Source organism: Solanum stenotomum, chromosome 10, assembly GCF_019186545.1.
Source record: "Solanum stenotomum isolate F172 chromosome 10, ASM1918654v1, whole genome shotgun sequence".
In the NCBI taxonomy this organism is placed as follows: Eukaryota; Viridiplantae; Streptophyta; class Magnoliopsida; order Solanales; family Solanaceae; genus Solanum; species Solanum stenotomum.
In genome coordinates this window covers 41,334,168-41,358,463 of record NC_064291.1, presented here as the reverse complement: position 1 = coordinate 41,358,463, position 24,296 = coordinate 41,334,168, and the positions used below count along the sequence as shown (strand labels likewise).

At 33.4% G+C, this 24,296-nt stretch overlaps 1 protein-coding gene across 1 annotated transcript in view; it reads right to left on the bottom strand.

The window, feature by feature from the left end:
• The window catches only part of LOC125842528 (endoribonuclease Dicer homolog 3a), a 384,270-nt gene that overhangs the window by 148,104 nt on the left and 211,870 nt on the right, over window positions 1–24,296 (bottom strand). The gene's annotated exons all lie outside the window — the stretch shown is intronic.

The window sequence follows — 24,296 nt, the reverse complement described above, 5'->3', positions numbered from 1 at the left end:
TACAATTGTCTTTTTTTTAAGAAAAATTTCATAATTTGTGAAAACTATTAAAAAAAAATTAATTCTTATATAATTTTTTCGAATGAACAAATCATAATTCGTAAATAAAATATAGGAATATGTAAGATACAATATTGATAAATCACATATCTTCATTTTTTTTATAAATATATATATTTGTGATTATAAACTTCCAAAAACACATCATTTTATAAAGAACCACTAATCAACAACAACACTCCCTTTCGTCCATATTAAGCTTATTGTTGAGATATTTTTCACAATTCAAAATAAGTGGATTTTTTAAAGTTCAAGAAAATTGTGGACTTTCTTTTCTCCATATTTACATTTTTTTTAATGGGGTTCTTAATTACTTTACATTTTCTAGGCGATTAGTTTGAGAATAATCAAAATGGTAATAGTGTAAATAGTCTTCAAAATTTTTTCCTAAAATATTTTTCTCAAGGGTGTTCATACCCTTAAGAATTTTTTTTCCCTTAAATATTCACTTAATATGAACAATATGGAATAGTAATTAGTTATTCTTTAACACAATCCTTTCACAAGAAACAAACAATTTTTTCACGTCAAGCATGAGAAAACAAATCATGAGTCATCAAGTATATTAACAAAAGAAAAAAAAACAAATCACAAGAAGGTTTATTTGATGGAATACTCAAAATATGTAGTCTTTGATCTTGAGTTTGAATCTTGGGTATGAAATTTTTTTTTTGATAAAAAGTGCTTTCTTCCGAATAAGGCTCTATATTAATCGGACTCTAATACGGATACCGAACACAAAAACATGTTATCTTTTATATTTAATAAATAAAAAAAAAATTTCCTTTTATTTTTTTAGTACTAATATTAACTCCGAGAACATATTATATTCCATAAAAAAAAAATTATTGACATGTTAATTTGGTTTATGTATTGATAGAGAAGGCCTCTAATTAATATTTTAATATTGTGGTAACAAAAAAAGGAAAAAATAAAAGAGAAAGGATAGACATTAGCTCTTTCTTTTTCCTTCTAATGGACCAACTCATAGAAAAAAATGCAAAAGGCGTACTAGAATTGACGAAAAGTTGGATTAATACGTTACACGTATTTTACTTTATGAACTTACTTTTGTACAACATCATTGCAAGGAAATACTGATATTATTGCGTCACTCAATTGATATTTAACCCCCCCCCCCCACCCCCCGCCCCCTCCCTTTTTTAAAAATGATAAAATATATAATCTTAAAATAAGATAAATTATCTGCTATGACATATAAAAATAGCAAGATAATGTAAAGGGTCTGATACACTCCTCAACTTTGTCATTTAGAGCTGATATGTCCCTTGTTATGAAAGTGACTTGTATATGTGAGCCGTTATACAAACGGCTCACATATATCCTTACCGTTGCGAAATGAGCTCACATATACCCTTCATTTAACGGTAGTGATAAAAATAGTTTTAAATTTATATTTTTGACTTTTCATTTTCTTAAAAATTATTTAGGGGTATATATGATTCTTCTAGTAAAGTTCAAGGTATATTTTAATCTTTTTCATACATAAATGATTTTTTGACTTCTTTGATTATAATTTTTTGAGTTTCTTATTCTTATTTTATTTTTTTCTTTCATTCCTTAGTGTAAAGAAAAAAAATTAAAACTATTTTTTTTTTGTCTATATTGTAATTTAATTTTTGTATTTGAAGAAAAAAATTTGGTCATCTATAATAAGTTTTACAAGAATATTAGTGAAATATAAATAAATTTGACCAACAAAATAATAAATCTAAATTAGTCATTGAAACAAAAAAAGTAAAAAAAAAAATGTTTGAGGAGGATTAAATATGCTCGGTATTATATTTAAAAAAAATAAATAATAAAAAAGTAAACTAAAATTATTATTTTTCATTTCCGTTAGAGGAAAAGGGTATATGTGAGCCATTTATATATAAGTAGGGGTATATATGAGTCAATTTCATAATGAGATATATATCATCTCTAAATGACAAAGTTGAAGGGTATATCAGACCCTTTTCCCTATTAACAATGTATACAAGTTTAGAGTCACATATTCTAAGCGATATTCGTTGAGTTAATCTTGTACGTAGGCTTACATTATGAGTTTTTCAGTACAACAAAGAGTGAGACGGGGATTTTAATTTAGAGTATGGGTTTATCACATGATGAAATTAAGGGTGTCAAATGAGCAAATTAGATTGAAATTGAAGATATTAAATTGGGTTGAAATAGAAATTGAGTTGAATTATGACCCGCTAAAATTTACTTTGGGTTCAAATGGGTTGGGCTCAAAATTGTGTTGGATCGTGATCCGATCAATTTGATCTACTTAATCTCAATCATTTTAACATATTGTTATTTACCTTTTATAACCACAATTTGAATCTCAACTCAAACAAATAAAAAAAAGGTTACAAATGGATAGGTAAATCTTAGAATATATAAAAAAGATTGTAGTTCATACATTCATTATGAGAACATACATTAAACCAATACAAATAAAGAGTCTTAAATTGGGTTGAAATTGGAGATTAAAATGGGCTCAATTGAAGATTCTTTTAAAATGGATTAATGCATGAATGAGTTGAGATTGAACTCAATTCAAATTAGGACAAATTACTTAACTACACTCATTTACTTACCTTAATATCCATTTATCCCTACTTATTTCAAAAATTTCAAAAATCCCTTATTTACCTATGTATCCCGCATGTATCCCGTGCACAACGCTATGTATCCCGCTATGTGGAATGTATCAAACGCTATGTATCCCGTGCACAACACTATGTATCTCGCATGTATCCCGTGCACAATGCTATGTATCCCGCTATGTGGAATGCATCAAACCTAAAGTATCCCGTGCACAAGCTATGTATCCAGCTATGTGGAATGTATCAAACCTAATGTATCCCGTGCACAACGTTATGTATCCCGCAAACATCATTTTTAAGGGATTTTTGGTAAATAGAAAACTAGAAGGGATATGATGTTATTTAGTACTTATAATATGTGGTTCCTATAATTTATACTTCAAATTATCTTGAGCTTAACCCATAAAATTATGGGCGGGTTGGACGGGTTATCTATATTTGGGCTCATTTTGACACCCCTAATAAATATAGGGGAGTTTTTGCATATAGCCACTCAAAATTAACGTAATTATGCTCTATAGCTATAGTTTGCTAATTACAATTCGTAGCTACATGTTATAGAAAGGAGAACGGCGAGCGAGATTGGGAGAGGGAGGAGAGATATGAGTGAGAGAGGGAAGAGAGTGGAGAGAGGTGATTTAGTATATGTATATCGGTTAGATAATTGTATATATGTAACTACTATGTATATGTATCAATTATTGTATTTGTATATCTGCATACAATTTGAATTCGTATACAATTGAATCGAGTTAAAATATTTGTATATCCAATCTCTCTCCCGGTTTACACAAACACAAATTATACATTGTATTTGTATAATTTGTGTTTGTATAGAGAGAGAAAGGCAAAAGAGAACTGTGCAGGAAAATATTTGTATTTGTATAATTATAAGTGTATAGGACGGAGAGATATGTATTTGTATTTGTATATATTGTCTCTCTCACTTTATACAAACACAAATTATACATTTGTGTTTGTATAAAGTGAGAGAGATTGGTAGAAGAGAAGCGAGAGAGAGACTGGGTAGGGAGATGAGAGAGGTGAGGGAGAGATGACTGAAAAAAGGAGAGTGGCGAGCGAGATTCCAGAGAGAGGGGAGAGAGGCGATAAAGAGAGGAAGAGAGGAAGAGAGGAGAGAGGCGAGATAGAGAATGTAATTATAACTAGAAGTAAGTTTCGAATTGTAATTAATACAAACTGTAACTATGTTAGCTAATTAACTAGTATATGTTTGCTTAACCGCGTAATTTTCCATAAAAATATTAGCCCAAGTATGTTCAAACATTAAATACTTTAAAGAGAAAATTTCAGAAATAGCAAACATAATAGACATAATAAGGCTCTACAACTATAGTTTCGATAATTGCGCTCCATAGTTATAGTTCCATTTGCTATGGAGGCTACAGTTGTATATTTCTGCTCGTTTATATATTTCACTTTTGAATATACAAATAGGGCAAGTATATAGAAAGTGTTTATTTATACATTTAGAATTTTTAGAACTCCTTTTGTATATTTCGTTTGCCAATATACTAACATGATAATTTATTATGATTTTTCATAAATCGTATACAAATAGTTAGGGTAAGCATATACAAAATTTATAAAATCAGGAATCATATTATACAAATTCTTGATTTATACAAATTACAATTATACAAATCAGACGAATAACAAGAATTGGGAAAACTGTAACCGTGAATTACAATTTTCTTAAACTGTAGCTATAGTACCTAATATAGGCTAAATGTTGTTATTTTGCATAATTTTCCCTACGAAGTATATTTCTTAAAACAATTAACACAAATACAAAGTTTTGATGAATATTTAAGCTATTGAGTTTTGCAATAAATGTAGTTAGAATTTTAGTTCTGCCCCACCCTATTGCCTTAGGCAAATACATATTTGCTTTGATTTGGTTAATGCATTGATGAAGAAATACACAAAATATTGGAGGTTTGATCCTATTAGAGACAAAGGCATAATTTTAACCTTATGAATTTTGAATTATATAATGACGATTTCAAATGTTAATAATTGAGTTTAAAACTTAATGTATATTTGAACAAATTTAAATAAACTTTTCAATACAAATATATTATTTGAACAAAAAATATTGAGTTCGACTGAATCCATTTCCAGATATTTTAGATGGTCATTCAACTAATAGTTTTTTTTTCATAGAAAGTCACTCAACTTTCTTTTATAACCTCAAAGTCACTCAACTAATGATTCTTTTCACATAAAGTCACTCAACTAAGGATTCTTCCCACAAAAAGTCACTCAATTTTCTTTTATTGCCTCAAAGTCACTCAACTATGAATATTTTGCCTACAAAATTGAAACAACCCGTATTACACATATGCTTGTTATATTCTTGTGATACTTGACATAACCTTATAGTATAGGTGAGGGACCATGATTCTTATATGATTAGTGTTGGTTTAAACTAGCTCAGAAAGTGATGTGATGCCTTGCACGTTTCAGCATGTGTACTGCAAGGTAACTCCAACGGGAGTATTTAAAGAGATAGTAAGGTGGTAATTGAGCTTAAAGTTGAAAGTTAAGTGCTAAGTTAAAGCAAAAGAGATTAATATTTAGAAAATGGAATAAAATAAGTGAGCTGCTTGCTTGACTTAACTAAGCTAGCAGGTGACAAGTATGTGCATCACCTACTTTGACTTATTGACCAGTCCAAAGGACTAAGTAGGTGCATCACCTACTTGAGCTATATGGATCTAGTTAAAAAAGCCAAGGTTTATGGATCAGAATTGGGCCTATGCTAATGGACTCACTTGAGGCCCAAACTAAGTTAAATAAAAGGAAAATGAAATTTAATCCCAACAGCCAAATCTGTCAAGGCCCAATATTTAAGCCCAAGTGAAAGCAAGTAGGTGCATTACCTAGATTGACCTTTTGAGCTTCTTGATGTACATAAGTAGGTGCATCAACTACTTGACCAATTAGTGGCTGAAAATGAAGCTTTCTAGAGGATATTCTTAAAGGTGAAGAAAGCTCAATATAAGCTATATTGGCTGCTATTCTCACTCATTTTAACACACAATATTGAGGATTAACTCCAGCTCTCTCTCTCTTCTCTTAAGGATTAAAACATCAGCCTTAAAACTCTTCTAGGGTTCTTGAAGAAACTCTCATCTCTGACAAGGTAAGTGAAAACACTTATGGATTTAGCTTAATTCTCCCATGGATGATTAGGAAAACATGTTATGCATGCTCAAGTATAAACATAAAGGCATAATATTTCCAGAAGCTACTGCTCACTTCCTTGGTTATTAAGATACTTTTCTCTTCTTCTTTGGTTTAAGTGTGAAGGGAAGTTGAAGTTCTAGAGGAATTCAAGTTATAAGGAGAAGTTGCAGAAATTGAGGTAAGGTGACTGCTCCATTTTCTTCCTTCTTATATATGAGTTTGAGTGATGAATTATGGATGTACTGTCATAAAGAACTCAAATGGGTGGTGAGTTCAATAATTGATTGTATGATAAAGAATATTTGAGCCTGTTTTATGTGTATTGTTGTTGGTGCAACTTGGGTAATCTTGGAAAAGGATATATAATGTATGTATTGGGTAGAGAAGGAGGGTGTGATGATACACATTATTTTGAGGGTTGTATGGGCTCATTATCCGTCAAGTTAGCTACTGTTTTATAAGACTCACGGTGTGATAACTGCTAATTTTAGTTTATCATGACTTATATTGTAGATTAAAACCTGAAAGGGGAGGCTGAATCATGATAGTTGTATTGGTCAGAGGATAAGGTATGTAAGGCTATTCGATTCAATATTCTTCGGCATGAAATCTGATACTTGCAATTAATATTAGTAAGTGAATTTCCTAAGTTTTATTCCTAGTAAAGGAAACATAGTGGCAGCGTACAATCTCCAAATAGCTAACAATATTTCTCCCTCTCCTTAGTGTATAGAATTACTTCATTATATGTTCACTACTCTATACGTGTGTAATTATTCTCCTATGTGCTGGTATAGAAATGGTATTTGCAAAAGCAAGTTTGGTGAATCTTTCTCTTAGTCAATTGAAGTGAATTGTGTCATTTAAGCTCACAAGTAATGCATTGATGTTACATAGCTCCTTATGTCATTGTTACTGCCTTGAAGTATTACTTTCATGTCTTCTACTACTGGTCCGTAGTTCCAAATATAAAAAATGATTATGACCACCAAAGCAACAATCTCAAAGATTAAAGAATCTAAGTAAAGCAATCTGTATAATTAAGGGTGGCAGCTCAGGGGCGAAAGCCTAGCATGGGCCGATCCCAATTTGTGTAATTTTGAGGACCGCATCCCAGGGGTTAAAATGCCTAGCATGGGTCATCCTCTTCTACCACTGATCAGCTGGTCATTCGTATCAGATGCCTTATAAAGATCATAACACACAGAAAGGTAAAGACAAAAATGTAACATACATGATCCTATAAGAGTTAACAAATGTGGTCTTCTGTTCTGATTTATGCACACATATATTGATACTTGGTTTCATTCGAACTCTTATTTTATATATGTTATTACCTTACATATTCAGTACATTTTCTCGTACTGACGTTCCTCGTAGGGGACGCTACATTTCATGTTGCAGGCACAAGTACTTCAACTAATGGACCTCCTCAGTAGGAGCACACGACACTCAACTACTTTTGGTGAGCTCCAGATTGATTTGGAGCTTTACTGAGTCCTTGGTAGATTCATTTTGGTATTGTATCATAGTTAAGGGTAAGGCGGGGTCTGTCTCGACCTACTCTAAGGTTTTCTATCTTTTAGAGGCTTTGTAGACTTATGCATATGGTTCAGTTGCATCTTAACAAGTTGTGGCCTCAATGACCAAGTCTTGTATATAAGTTTTGGGTCTACTTATGTTGGTTTGTAACGCCGCATCCTATGTGAACTTGTCACAAGATTGTCATAGTTATGTGCATAGTAAGCACATGTTACATGTTGGTTCTCTCGGGCCTTTAGGGCATCGGGTGCCTGCCCGTCTTAATGAGATTTAAGGCGTGACAAAAGTCACTTAATTATTGATATATCACTTAGAAAGTCATCCAACCAATTTTAATAATGTTTTAATTAAATTTTGTCGAAATTCAAATTTTGTTTTAAATTAATTTTCTTAAAAGTTAATAAGATACTCATTTTAATTATTTTATTAAATATTAAATTAGTTTTTTTTTTTAAAGAAATAGTAGATTTAGAGATTACAAGATACTCAATAGCTCGTGGGAATAATCAAGCAAAGTTCTCTCTCAAGCTCATGTCTTCTCACATGGTATCAAAGTTTTCTTTAGTGAGAAAACAGAAATAATAAGAGAACAAAATTGCTAAGAATTTTTTTTTCCAGCAAAACCTCTACTATTCTGTGAACTCGACACTCTCCAAGGGTATTATGCATATACCAGTAATGATAATACTATCGAAATTCTTGCGGCTTGTGGTGTTTTTCAGCCACTTTTATGGCAATTTTTTCCAGTAACTTTTTCTACCAAAACAACAAGTAGTTCTCCAATTTTCCAAATCTGTTCTTCAATTTTTTTCCTCCAAAATTTACTTTATTTTTAACACTAATAGATCTGTTTTTCATGTCTCTCAAATCCGATATATTTAACACTAAATTTGTGAGTTCCAGCAACCCAAATCATGGCATCACCACAAAATCTTTGACAGGTAATGCAAACTATTTATCTTGGTCCTCCTCTGTTCAATTATGGCGTATGGGACAAGGTGTTCAAGATCACTTGGTTACACATGCCAAGGATATTACTGAAAAAGATAGGGGCAAATGAGAGAAGATTGATGCTCAATTGTGTAGTTTGTTATGGAAATCTATTGATTCAAAATTGATGTCATCATTTTTGACCGTTCCAAACTTGCTTCTTGATTTGGGAAAAGGCTCGTGGGATATACACAAATGACATATCCCGCTTTTATAATGACAATTCTCATTTGACTAACCTTAAAAAATAAGACTTGGATATATCGAGTTATCTTGGACAGATTCAGGCAACTATGGAAGAATTCAATGAGTTAATGCTCGCTACTTCAAGTGTTGAAAAGAAATTGGAGCAATATCAAAAAATGTTTCTAGTTGTTGCACTTGTTGAACTTCCATGTGATCTTGACTCAGTCCAAGATCAAATTTTTTTCTTGCTCTATTGTTCCTGTTGTGGATGACCTGTTTGCTCGATTGTTACGACTAGCTACATCATCTATGCTGTATAGTCATCTGGTACCACCTGCAGATTCTTCAGCATCTCAGACTGGATTTTAGATCGTAAATCGACATAGAGGACTGCATGGGAAACAATGATGAAAATGTGGCTTTTGTAACAAATTGGGTCATACCTGTGATGTGTGATGTGTGCTGCTTTCTACGTGGTAATCCAAATATGTTCATGTTGCTCAAACTGAATACACTGATGATAATTCCACCAATCAATTGTTTGTTTTTTTAGGTAGAATACAATGAATTTCTTCGGTATCTGGAGAGTTGGCAAACATCTTCATTAATAGCTTCTATTCCCCAAATTGATAATCACATTGTTTGTATCTCACAATCCACCACACTTGGACCTTGGGTTATGGACTCAGGTGCTTTTGATCATATTTATGGTAACAAATCTTTGTTGTCTAATAGTACTTACTCTTAGTCCCTTCCTACTATTAGATTAGCTAATGGTTCTCAAACCATGACAATCAGAGTCGATCAACCAAATCCTTTATCTTCCTTGACTCTAAATAATGTTTTTTTTTATCCCTGATTGTCCTTTTAGCCTCTTGTCAATAAGTCGTTTGGCTAAGGTCTTAAATTGTTTTGTCTCATTTTTAGTGACTTCCTTTTCATACAGAACCTCAGTACGGAAAGGATGATTGGCGAAGGGCTTGTGTGAGATGAACTTTATTATCTCAATTCTAACAAATCCATTACAATTTGTTCAATCTCAGACTCTCTAGATTTAATCCACAGACGATTGGGACATCCTAGTTTATCCAAACTTTAAAAGATGGTACCTAGCTTGTCTAAGTTGTCTAAGTTCTATTGCGAGTCATGTCAATTAGGGAAGCATACCCGAGCTACTTTTCCACGTAGTCCTAATAATCGAGCAGAGTCTCTTTTTCATTTAGTTTATTATGATATTTGGGGTCTTAGTAGAGTTAATTCTATAATAGATTTTAAGTATTTTGTTACTTCATTGATGATTACTCAAGGTGCAGTTAGATGTTCTTAATGAAATATCGTTTTGATTTATTTCCCATATATCAAACTTTTTGTGCTAAAATAAAAAACCAATTAAGTGTTTCTATTCACATTTTTTTATAGTGATAATGCACGTGAATATTTATTATCTCAATTTAAAAAAAATATGTCTTCCCATGAAATTCTTCATTAGACATCTCGTCCTTACACTACATAATAAAATGGGATTGCAGAGAGAAAGATAGGCATATTTTTTAGATTGCACATACTCTTCTCATGCAAGCAAATATTTCATTGCGATTTTGGGGGGACGCAATGCTCACATCTTGTTATCTTGTTAAGTGTATGCCTTCCTCCACTATTCATAATCAGGTACCTCAGTCTGTTTTGTTTCCCAAGTCAACCTTATTCTCTCTTCACCTCGTGTATATAGAAGCACATGTTTTTTTCCATATACTCACTCCAGGAAAAGATAAATTCACTCCCCATGCTCTTAAATGTGTGTTTCTCAGTTATTCAAGGATATAGAAGGGATATCGATGCTTATTACTGACCTCCAGTGATATCTTATGTCAGTTGATGTTACTTATTTGAAGGTTATATCTACTTTACATCCTCTTCTGTTAAATAATTAGACATTTATGAGGTTTTATCAGTTCCATCTTTAGGGTATCCTGCCATAGTCTATCCTTTCACATCATTTCCTATGACTCAATGTTCCTCCTTTATACCTCCACCACTATTAACCTATCATCATCGTCCGCCCTCAGATGATTCACGCCCTTTGCCTAAATCCTTGCATGTTGAGGACTTGTCCACACATAGTCCTTCCATAGCTATTCGAAAGGTAATCACTCTACTCTTAACCTTCATTCTATCTATACTTATTTGAGCTATCATCGTTTTTCAGTGACCTAGTCTGCCATTGTATCATTACTATTGTTTATTCCTACGACTACATGTGAAACTATTTCTCATACAGGCTAGCAACAAGCTATAATTGAAGAGATATCTGCCTTACACTCTAGTAGTACTTGAGATCTTGTTTCCCTGCCTTTAGATAAAATCTACAATTGGTTGTCAGTGGGTATATATGTTGAAGTTTGGACCTGATGGACAAATTGATCGCCTAAAATCTTGACTACTGGTCAAGAATTATACATAAATTTTGATCTTGACTATCGTGATACTTTCTTTCCTGTGGCCAAGATTTCTTCAGTCTGTCTCTTTTTATCCATGGTCGCGGCTCGTCATTGTCCTCTCTACCAATGGGATATTGAAAATGTCTTTCTTCATAGAGATCTCAAAGATGAGGTATATATGGAGAAACCACCTAATTTCGTTGCTCATGGGGAGTCTAGTAACATAGTGTTCATACTACGACGAGCACTTTATGTCTTCAAGAAATCTCCTTAAGCATGATTTGGAAAGTTAAACATGGTTATTCAGGAGTTTGGCATGGTACGAAGTAAAGCTAATCATTCTTTGTTCTATTGTCACTCTGCTCCAAGTTTGTGCATGTATTTTGTAATGTATGTTGATGACATAGTTATCACATGCAATGATGATGAGGGAATTACCAAATTGAAAAATAACCTTTTCTAGCACTTTTAGACTAAGGATCTTGGTCAATTGAGGTACTTCTTAGAGATTGAGGTTGCTCAATTCAAATATGAAATTGTTATTTCATCAAGGAAGTATGCATTTGATATTCTTGAAGAGACAAGGATGACACATTATAGGCCTATTGTCACGACCCAAAGTATACCCTAGTCGGACATGACCTATAAGACCTTGTAAGGCCCTACACAAGCCACTTTACATACATACAATACAACATAATAAACAAAAGTAGAGTATTTCAAATGAGTAAAATAGTTTGACATTTAAAAACGGAAGTCCAACATTGTCTTGACAAGCCTTTCTACAACATCAATAGGAGTGGTCAGAACGAACCCGTACACCACGTACAACAACCAAAAGTAAATGGCATAAGAAAGCACTAAAGTTGACACAGTCGTCAGAGTATGAAGACTCACCAAGTCTTCAATCTCTAAGGTGATCAACTAGCCACGAACGGAGGGAGATGAGTCGTCAAACCCTATATTAGTGAAACAATGTAGGCACAAGTATGCATTAGTACATGGAATGTACTAAGTATGAGGGATATGCATAAAACATAAATCATGATAATAAGGGGAGATAATCAAAAAATGAAATGCATGACCAAGCTAAACATAGTTAAAACTTTAAAGAAGAATCATGAATAATGAACATGGTCAATACATCTTAAAATATAACGAAAGTTTCATAAAATATTTGAATATATCTTAGTTCATTTTGTGGGATATTTACTATTAACCGACATAAATCAAGTGAGCTATAACGTGGAGTTCAGTGTCTTTCTCCCACATCGAAAAGAGATATCCTTACTTGTTAGGGCAAGGGTAATTTTTAGCTTAGGTGGATCCATTAGCTATGTCACTTCAGACAACCTACAGGGGCACGTAGTTAGGGACAAGGAGATTCCTACTTGAGAGCCGACCTCTACTAATAGGAGAGCCTCCATCTTAATATCCTGTCGGTGCTAAGTAAAATCCCAACGAAATTAGTCGTAATCATAAACATAGCATCATCCATGGAAAAACACAATTACGGTACTAGTCTAAGCTAAAAACATCATAGAATAACTCCTTAAATATTGAATAATGCATGAGTGAGAAAGCCTTTCACCAAATCATGATCCCTTGATGTGAGAAAACCTTTCACAATTGAATTGATGTTAATATTAAAGCAACATAAATCATAAGATATTCATTTTCATAAATCATGCATGTCTTTCATGAAAATATCATTCATAACCTCATAACTTCTTTATACATTCATATAAATTAGGATTCATAGTCAAAATCATGATCAATACATGAGTTCATATGGAATTGATTGGAAAACATGCAATTAAGTTTAGAAAATCATAATATGATCTAAATCAAATAATTTAATCCATACAAATATAATCCATGAGGAATTGAATGAAAACCTAATCAATTTTGGGATATTGAATTGGAGAATGTGGAGAAACTTTGGGACTCAACGGGTGAATGGAATCCATTGATCAACTCCCTTCATACCTTGAAATTGAAGCCCTAAGCAATTGGTGAAGAAAATGAGACTTGTACTTGAAGAAACCCTAGAATCCTTGAGAGCCTCGGAGAGAAAATCTTTGAGAGGAACTTTGGAAATTTTAGGGGAATGAAGGAGAATGGGTAGACTTAGGGGTAAAATAAGTTATAAGGTATTATTTATAGGCAAAACGAAGTAGTATACAAATTTGGTGCTTAGAAAAAAACCAAAACACCCTTTAAAAATAACTATCAGTTAGCCCTACGGTTGCGACCTACGGACCGTACTGGTCAATCGTAGGTCGAGTGATTGAGGTCTAAATCTTGGGAAAATTCTACGACTCATTCCTACAGACTGTCAAAATTTCTACGGTTCGTAGAATCCACCTGTAGAACCCAACTTTACACTCAAAATTTCACTAAATCTGGAACCTTTCTACGGGACCTTTCTATGGTCTGTAGTCCATTCGACGGGCGGTCCTGGTCAATTGTAGAATGTGTTACTAAGGCTTGATTTTCAAAATATTTTTTCCACTTCCTATAAGACTGGTCTATGACCCATAGAACTTCATACGAACCATGGACTTATCTCGTGGAATTGAACTAGTAGCTCTCTTTGGACGTCTTTCCTCTTCCGAATTTCGAGGTGTTACACCTATTGATTTTCCAATAGATTCAAATGTTAAGCTCCTATCAGTTTAGCGGGAGCCTCTTAGTGATCTAGGAAGCTATAGAAGACTGACAGGAAAGTTGAATTAACTCACAGTAACTCGACCTGATATTACCTTCTCGGTTAGTGTCGTAAGTCAGTTCTTGAATTCTCCTTGTGATAGTCATTGGAATGCAATTATTCGCATTCTTCGATACATAAAATATATTCCAAGGAAATGAATTCTTTATGAAGATCGATGACATGAAAAAATTATTGAATATTCAGATCCAGATTGGGTAGGGTCATCCTTTGATAGATGATCTACTTCTGGATATTGTGTTCTAGTTAGGGGAAATTTGGTGGCTTGGAAAAATAAAAAAAAATGTGGTTGCTAGATCTAATGCAGAAGTAGAATACCGGGTTATGGCAGTGGCAATATGTGAACTCATATGGATCAAGAAATTACTGAAGGAGTTGAAATTTGGAGATACTACAAAAATGGAACTTGTGTGCGATAATCAAGTTGCACTTCACATTGCATCGAATTCATTATTTTACGAGAGCAAACACATAGAGATTGATTGTCATTTTGTTAGAGAAAAGGTACATTCAGGAGACATAGTCACAAGGTTCATGCGATCAAGTGATCAGTTTACTGACATATTCACCAAGTCCTAGCTAGTCCCAAAACAAGTTATATGCACCGGCTTGAGGGGGAGTGTTAGAATCCTAGGAATATTCTATAGCATAAGTGTACATATAGTAGGTAGATTTACTCCTAAATTTACTCTAGCTTGATTTGATATTGATTTGTATTGATTCGGTATTGATTTTCTTTCCTTTTAGGACATATATACTTAGTTATTTAAACTCCAATAGTTTTGTGAAAATAATCAAGCTAAGTTCTCTCTTAAACTCTTAAATAATCAAGCTAAATTCTCTCTTAAACTCTTTCTTTCTCACAGAAGGGATTTCAAAATAAAATTGTTTGTTGCTTCATTTTTCATAGATTTAGAGATTACAAGATAGCTTAGGTGATCTAGGTATTCGTGTATTATCCCTATTTCAAAATTTACAAATAACAATGTTTATTCATGTATCTTAGTCGTTTCTATTTACCGATTTATGTATTGGATACACAAACATTTTATTTTAAAAAAAAAATTAGTTTAGAACAGAATTATGTTTCAATAGAATTTAATAAAATAATTAAAATGAATATCTTATTATTTTTTAAGAAATTAGTTTAAAACAAAAATTGTGTTTCAATAAAGTTTAATAAAATAATTAAAATGAGCATCTTATTATTTTTAAAAAAAAATTGCATTTGAACAAAATTTTATGTAAAAAATCATTTAAATTGATTGAGTGATTTTCTAAGTGAAATATCAACATATGAGTGACTTTGTAGGTATAAAATATCCATAGTTAAGTGACTTTAAAATTATAAAAGAAAGTTGAGTGACTTTCTGTGAAAAGAACTCTAGTTAAGTGACTTTCTATGAAAAGAATCCACAGTTGAGTGACTTTAGGGTTATAAAAGAAAGCTAAGTGACTTTTTGTGAAAAGAACCATTAGTTGAGTGATAATGTGAGATATTAGGTACGGACTTCTAGCTCCACCACTAAATCTCATCTATTGCAACTTGCCAGTAGACAAAATTCTATTCACCTTCTTAATTCTTCTTGTTTCTTTTGATCTCCTTTTTTTTGTGCGTGTGTAAATTCTTTTTCTAGTGAATAAATTATGTTGACAATGTTATGACATTTTTATCTTTTAACATGGAGAACCCCCCACATTCATGCTTAACAACTCAAAAGAAATAAATCGCATTCACAAGTTATTGAATATTCGAATATTCGAATATTATCTTTCAAAATGGAAAGTATACAAGATGCTATAAAATAGAAGTGATGACGATTATATGGCGTTTCTACTTTGGAATTGTATCACAAGTTGTTGTCATTTTTAGTATGATCCTAGGACTGGTTCACCTGGTGGAGTATATATTCCCATATTCATCTTACTCGAATTTTGATAAATGTTTATAATAAGGTGATACAACGATTCGATCTAGGAGCAGTGGCGGAGCCAGGATTTTCAATAAGGGGGTTTATAATTTGAGAAGTAAACACACGAATTAATGAAAGAAGGTTCGACATCTATTATACATATCTAAAAAATAATTTTAATCATGTACAAATAGTAATATTCTCCGCCTAGATCCTCCGCCCCTGTCTGGGAGAACCACATCCTAAAAGTATAGTTATTTAGTTGGGAGAATTCATGCTACCCCACGTCAACACATTCTTATATTGATGTGGGACTCAAGTTTCATATCTTGCAATGCACATGCATACACGAGTTCAATATACATTTATAAATAATATTAATTTGACTGTAAACCCAATTATTATTGCATTATATTACTATTAAAAACAAAGATTTTTCCCATTCCGAATAAGTGAAAAAATTATGCTATAGAATTTGATTTTTTTCATTTATTTCCCACCAAACCAGCTCATTGGGAGAATGTATGGTAGAAAACAAATTATCATTGAAATAGTGAGAAACTTCCTAATATTTCCGTAGGAAAACATTACTCTTTTTTATTCTCATCGATACAATCAAAATATTTATAGAAATAGCGAACGTACATTTTTTGGTGAAAAAAGTCAGTGGAAAAATAGTAATTTTTAGTAGTCTATTGACTTTCGGTGATATAAAAATCCATAAAATTCAAATTCTAAATCCAACTTGTAATCAAATTAACCTGTTCGGGAAAAAGGTGACCATTTTTCCCATGCAAATGGACATTATGCATGATTCCGATAATCCAAGTTGATGAAGGAATATCAATTCGTATTTTACGTGAGAGATTGAAAACTTAACTTTTTTACTAATAATTCATAGAGATGACAATATTCATGTTACAAGAAAAATAATGAAGATTAATTAAACAAAGAACAATTGCTAAGGTCGCCAGCTAGATTGATTAAGTGGAGTCTGGATATCAAATATACACATTTTATTTATGTCATGTGATAATGTACAAATATTCTACATTTGCTGGCTATTATTTTGGTGGATCAATACAAGATAATCAACTTTTAGCAGCAATAAATATACATATTAAGAAAGAGTGATAAAGTCTTTACCGGCATTAGTTAATTATTGTCATTAGATCTAGTGTCACTATAGGCTTTAGGTACATTTAGGCCTCATTTGTTTGCGCTTAATGGAGGTCTGAATCTTAATCATTCAGATTCAACCCATTAAGTGTGTTCTTTTTTTAGGTCAGAATCTTAATCATTCAGATTCAGTCCATTAAGTCCTTTTTTATTTAAACTCTTAATGCGTCTTAATTAGTCTGAATGAATCAGATCTATAACAATGTCTTAATACCATTCAAACTCTATTAAAATAATAAGTGTTTCATTCTTAAATAAATTCATATGATGGGAAAGCGTTACGTATAGTCCCACCATTTTTAAGTCATATTTTCGCATTTACAAGCTACTTTCTTATTTTTCGTGGGTACTAGCCCATGGATCTTGCGCTTCAAAGCACCCAAATTTTTTTTCTGAAAATTTTATAAGGAACTCTATAATGAGCTGGGGAAGCGTTACAGATAGTCTCACCATTTTTTCAACCATATTTTCGTATTTACAAGCCACATTTAAGAATTATGCGATTTTTTTTGTTTTTCTTGTGTACCTGGCACCTCAAAGCACCCAATTTTTTTTCTGAAATTATTTTATGAGGACCTCCGTAATGAGTCGAGGAACCACCACGAATACTCACACCATTTTAACGCCTATTTCTGCATTTACAGACCTTTTTAGGAATTACCCAATTTCCACGATTTTTCGTGCGTATTATCCCATAAATCGGGTGTCTCAAAAACCTAATTTTTTTTTGAAAATTTTATGAGGACCTCTGTTATGAGTTGGGGAACAACCACGTATACTCACACCATTTTTAACGCCTATTTCCGCATTTACAGACCTTTTTTAGAAATCACCCAAATTCCTCGACTTTTCATGTGTATTAGCCCATGGATTTAGCTTCTTGAAGCACTCAATATTTTTTCTTCTAAAAAACATTATGAGGACCTCTGTAATAAGTTGGGGAACCACCATGTATACTCACACCATTTTATTGCCTATTTCCACATATACAAACACTTTTTTAAGAATTACGCAAATTCCTCGATTTTCCATGGATCTGGCGCCTTGGAGCACCCAAATTATTTTTTCTAAAAACACTTTATGAGGACCTCCGTAGTAAGTTGGGGAACCACCATGTATACTCACACCATTTTTAATGTCTATTTTCGCATTTACATGCCCTTTTTAGGAATTAACCAAATTCCTCATTTTTTCGTGTGTTTTAGCAAATGGATCTGTCGCCTCGGAGCAACCAAAAGTCTTTTCTAAAAATACTTTATGAGGACCTCTATAATGAGTTTGGGAACTATCACGTATACTCACACTATTTTAACGCTTATTTCCGCATTTATAGGTCCTTTGTTAGAAATTACCCAAGTTCCTTGATTTTCATGTGTAAATTCCCATGGTTCTAGCTCCTCAGAGCACCCTAAATTGTTTTCTAAAAAAACTTTGTGAGGGACTCTTTAAAGAGTTGGGGAACGACCACATATACTTACATCATTTTTAACGCCTATTTTCGCATTTACATTCCCCTTTTTAGGAATTACCCAAATCCTTGATTTTTCGTGTGTATTAGCCCATGGATCTGGCGCCTTGGATCACCCAAATTTGTTTTTTAAAACACTTTATGTGGATGATCGCCGTAAGGAGTTGGGGAATCACCATGTATACTCACAACATTTTTAAAGCTTATTTTTGCATTTACAAGTCCCTTTTTAGGAATTACCCAAATTTCTCAATTTTTCGTCAAGCCTTGAAGCACCAAATTTTTATTTATAAAAACACTTTATGAGGAACTCCGTAATGAGTCGGGGAACCACCATGTATACTCACACAATTTCTTTAAAGCCTATTTCCACATTTACATGCTTTTTTAAGAATTACCCAATTACCTCAATTTTTCGTGTGTCTTATCCCATGGACCTGGCGCTTCAAAGCAGCCAATTGTTTTTTTTTATTTTTTATGAGGACCTCTGTAATGAGTTTGGGAATCACTGTGGCTACATACTCTATTTTGAACGCCTATTTCCGCATTTACATGCCCTTATTTAGGAATTACCCAAATTCCTTGAATTTTCATGTGTATTAGCCCATGGATCTGGCACCTCATAGTAATCAAAATTTGTGTAACACCCCGAAATCTATTAGGCTAAACTAGGGCTAAGTGAGAGGGCTAGTGTAACACCCTGTATCCTAAAAGGGGAAAAACTAAGCAAATTTCAGCAACACCAGGTTCCATCCACGGTGCCACCTACAGACCGCAGGTGGGACTACGGCCTGTGGGTCATGGGGTCGTCGTTGGCTAGAAAACTCAGACAAGGAACCACAGCTCACCAGGACGGGCCATGGGTCTGACCACGGTCTGTTGACTGGGTCCGTAGGTCGTCACCTAGAGGTTGAGTTTAGGGGCATAAGGGTCTTTTTTCAGTTTTAATTTAATTGAAGTGGTGTCGTTTTTCCTAATTATAAACACCTATATAAGTATTTTAACCCCCAAAATTCCCCATTCAAGTCATTTTCTCAAATCACAAAAGAAAACACAAAATTCCCTCTTAAATATTTTCTCTCTATAAGTTGGAAGAAGAAGGAAGAAATTGGAGCTAGGTCAAGATCAAGTCTCCCAATCTTCAATATTTTGAGGGCATTGTGACTAAGCTATGATGTTGCTTCATCTATGGGATCCTTCCTGTCATGACCTAGGGTACCCCTTAGATGTAACAAGGCACATAGAACCCCGAAAGGTTGTATGTAAGCCACTTAGCATATCATAACATAAACATAGAACAATAAAGAGTAAAACACATTTTAGGTCTTAAAAGATTTTCATACAGGAAAGCAGAGGTCTAGACTTGTCTCAATATAGCCCTCTATTACAATACTTGAATGAAATAGGGCCTAGCCCATACAACATGTACGAAAAGGGAAATACAATAAAGGAAACTACATCATGAGAAAAAGCCGTCCTCGAACCATGAGGACTCACCAACAAGCTTGGAAGGTAGCAAAGTCCAAACACTAGCCACTAGAATGATTACCTCGAGAACTGAACCGTACAGTTGGAAAAATTGTAGGAAAAGTAGGGGTTAACAAAAAAATGTACTAAGTATGATAGCCATGCATAAAAACATTGAAACTAAAAGGGACATTTCATTTGAATGCATGCAATTTACTAAGTTTGAACATCATGAAGATAGTGGAAACGTAAGTCATAACCATAGTGAATACATTGATCATCATATCATAAGAGAAACACTTCATAAATACCCTCAAAGCATACTTGTGCAATTCATGATTAAGACCCCATAAATCTCACCGATGCATGCTAAGTAAACCTCTTTAGGCCAATATTCATATTCATTACCTTTAAGACCTTGAAGACTCATATAAAAGCTTCTTGAGTAATCATAGTTCATAGTTAATATTCTTGTTCTTGTTGTTGTGGGAATAAGCCTAAATCGACATGAGACCATGTGAGCTATACATGAATCCCCAATGATACCCACACCGAAAAGGGTTATCATACATGCCTAAGGTAGAACCATACTCTTAGGTTAGGTGGATCCACTAGCTAAATAACCTATGAGGGCACATAGTTTATGGGATAAGGAGATTGCTACTAGAAACCCGGACTCAACTAAGGTAGAAAGTCTCCATCTCGTGAGACATACTTTGGGAACGTGGACTCAACTAGTGTAAAAGGTCCCATTGGGAAGCCGGACTCAACTAGTATAAAAGTTTCCATCTCATATTCAAGATCCACTCGGTGCCAAGCATTACTTCCCAAAGAATACATATTAAGTCATAACTTGATTCATTAATATAGCTCATTAGATCATGCGTGAGAATAATCTTTCATCGTCCATGTCTACATATAGATTCAATAGGTGAGAAAACGTTTCAACCTTAGAATCTTCATATTGTGAGAAAACCTTTCACATCATATCATATTCATGCATAAGTGTGTATATGAGAATAAACTTTCAACAACACAACAACTAGATCATGATCATAGACACTTCACTCTCAAAGTGTTCTTAAAACATATACACAGACTTCATAAACATGCATAATATCGTAATTTTCCCTTTCAAGGATCAAAGCTCATATCGAATCAACACATCTAGAATTCACTACATTATACATGGATATTAACATAATTCAAGTAACCCTATTACTACAAGCATAATCTCATAATATCTTTATTTCATCCACAAACCCATATCACAAGATCATAATTTGGGAATAAGGAAATTTAATGGGTTCTTGGGGATTTCAACATAAAAACCATAATAAATCATCAATTCAATCATAATATAAAGTAATTCAAGCATTAGAATCGTTTTTGAAGGAACCCATGACTTGGAATCAAACCCTAGCTTTTGGGAATTTCTATCTTTGAAATTGGGGTTTTGAAGGGGCTCCATGGATGAATTCTATCCATGGATGAAGAGCTACCATACCTTGATCACAAAGCCCTATGAATTTGATGTGAAGACCCTAGCTCCAACTTCCTTCTTCTTCTTCTTTGAGTTTTCTAGAGAGAGAATTTCTTTGGTGAGGATGAAGTTTGGGAATTGATTTGGGTTTTAGAGATAATGAGGTGAATGACATAATTTAGTGGGCTAAAATGACATCACTTAATATTAATTAAAACCGTAAAATTCCAAAATGCCCCTAAACTTAACCCTAAAAACAAGCTCCCAGGCCCCATCCACGAGCCTCACTGACCCACAAGGTGTGGGTCCTGCCATGGTCCACTGCTTTTGGGCAATTTTCAGGTCCTCCTCAAGGACCCATGGTTGGTCCTTGGGGGTCGTACCTTGACGTTCTAAACCCTCTATTTTTAAGTACGGGGAGTTACATCCATGACTCTAGCCCTCACGTTAAGCTCTAGTTTTGCCTACTAATTTTCGGAGTGTTACAATATCTCTCCTTTGGGAACATTCGTCCTTGAATGACGATCTAGACACCTTACGGAAGTAAAGACTCAAGACTAGTAGTCCATCATATGCATGGAACATCAAAATTATACACAATTCAAATGAGGAAACATCAACTCCATCTCAAACATAATCAATGCATCACAAGGAAGTAGGAACCACATCTAACAACCCATTATGCATGAAAACTCAACATTTCTCATATTCATAGGAGGAACTACCTTGTCCAAACTAAAAGCATGCTCAACAAAATCTCAAAGAGCATTTATGCATATGCTTCCAAAAAGCACAACTGAGCATGCTCAACAATTCATTTCATGAAGCATATAGGCAACTCTTACTCAATGCACAACAACATGAGGAAAATCAATCATAAAAACTCACTTTCTTACTAAACACAAATTTCTCAAGAACATGTCTAACATAAGGAAATCATAGAAAAACACATATAACACACATGACTCCCGAAAACTCAAGAGGAACTACTTACCTCAAGCTTGAATAGAAGTAGAAGGAAAAAGATGTGGATATCAGGACTTCATATGGGCCTCGGCCTCCCAAGTAGCACCCTCAACTAAGTTATTTCTCCATTAAACCTTCACGAAAGTTATTTCCTTGTTTCTCAATCTCTTGACTTGCTGGTCTAGGATCTCTACCGGAACCTCTTCATATGAAAAACTTTCGTCAACTACCAACCCTTCTAGGGAAATAATGGATGTCGGATCTCTAATACACTTCTTCAGCATAGAAACATGAAATACCGGATGAACTAGGGCCAACTCATTTGGCAAATACAACTCATAGGCAACATTTCTGTAATACCCCGTAGATTAATAGACCATCTAGGGTTAAGTTTGAGGGCTACAAGTCAAGATTAGAGGGCATGAGCCAAGCCAAGGGGGCAAGCGCCAAGGCTGCCCCAAGCTTGCCATGGCACTGCCTAAGACAACGACAGCCTTCACGTCTCGTGGTGGCTCCACAGAAGGGATTTCAAAATAAAATTGTTTGTTGCTTCATTTTTCATAGATTTAGAGATTACAAGATAGCAGGTCATAGTTGTGAATTGATGCCAAGTTAAAGGTCCTCTTCATGTATTATGCCATGTTTATTCATGTATCTCAGTCCTTTCTATTTACCGATTTATGTATTGGATACACAAACATTTTATTTTAAAAAAAAATTAGTTTAGAACAGAATTATGTTTCAATAGAATTTAATAAAATAATTAAAATGAATATCTTAATATTTTTTAAGAAATTAGATTAAAACAAAAATTGTATTTCAATAAAATTTAAAAAAATAAATAAAATGAGCATCTTATTATTTAAAAAAAAATTGCATTTCAACAAAATTTTATTTAAATATTCATTTAAATTGATTGAGTGATTTTCTAAGTGAAATATCAACATATGAGTGACTTTGTAGGTATAAAATATCCATAGTTAAGTGACTTTGAAAATTATAAAAGAAAGTTGAGTGACTTTCTATGAAAAGAACTCTAGTTGAGTGACTTTCTATGAAAAGAATCCACAGTTGAGTGACTTTAGGGTTATAAAAGAAAGCTAAGTAACTTTTTGTGAAAAGAACCATTAGTTGAGTGACCATGTGAAATATTAGCTACGGACTTCTAGCTCCACCACTAAATCTCATCTATTGCAACTTTCCCGTAGACAAAATTCTATTCACTTCTTAATTCTTCTTCTTTCTTTTGATCTCCTTTTTGTTGTGTAAATTCTTTTTCTAGTGAATAAAATATGTTGACAATGTTATGACATTTTTATCTTTTAACATGGAGAATCCCCCCACATTCATGCTTAACAACTCAAAAGAAATAAATCGCATTCACAAGTTATTGAATATTCGAATATTATCTTTCAAAATGGAAAGTATACAAGATGCTATAAAATAGAAGTGACGATTATATGGCGTTTCTACTTTGGAATTGCATCACAAGTTGTTGTCATTATTAGTATGATCGTAGGACTGGTTCACCTGGTGGAGTACATATTCCCATATTCATCTTACTCGAATTTTGATAAATGTTTATAATAAGGTGATACAACGATTCGATTTGGGAGCAATGGCGGAGCCATGATTTTTAATAAGGAGGTTCAAAATCTGAGAAGTAAACACACGAACTAATGGAAGGAGGTTCGACATCTATAATACATATCTAAGAAATAATTTTAACCATGTATAAATAGTAATATTTTCCGCCTAGTTCCTCCGCCCCTGTCTGGGAGAACCACATCCTAAAAGTATAGTTATTTAGTTGGGAGAATTCATGCTACCCCACGTCAACACATTCTTATATTGATGTGGGACTCAAGTTTCATACCTTGCAATGCGCATGCATACACGAGTTCAATATACATTTATAAATATTAATTTGACTGTCAACCCAATTATTATTGCATTATATTACTATTAAAAACAAAGATTTTTCCCATTCCGAATAAGTGAAAATATTATGCTATAGAACTTGATTTTTTTCATTTATTTCCCAC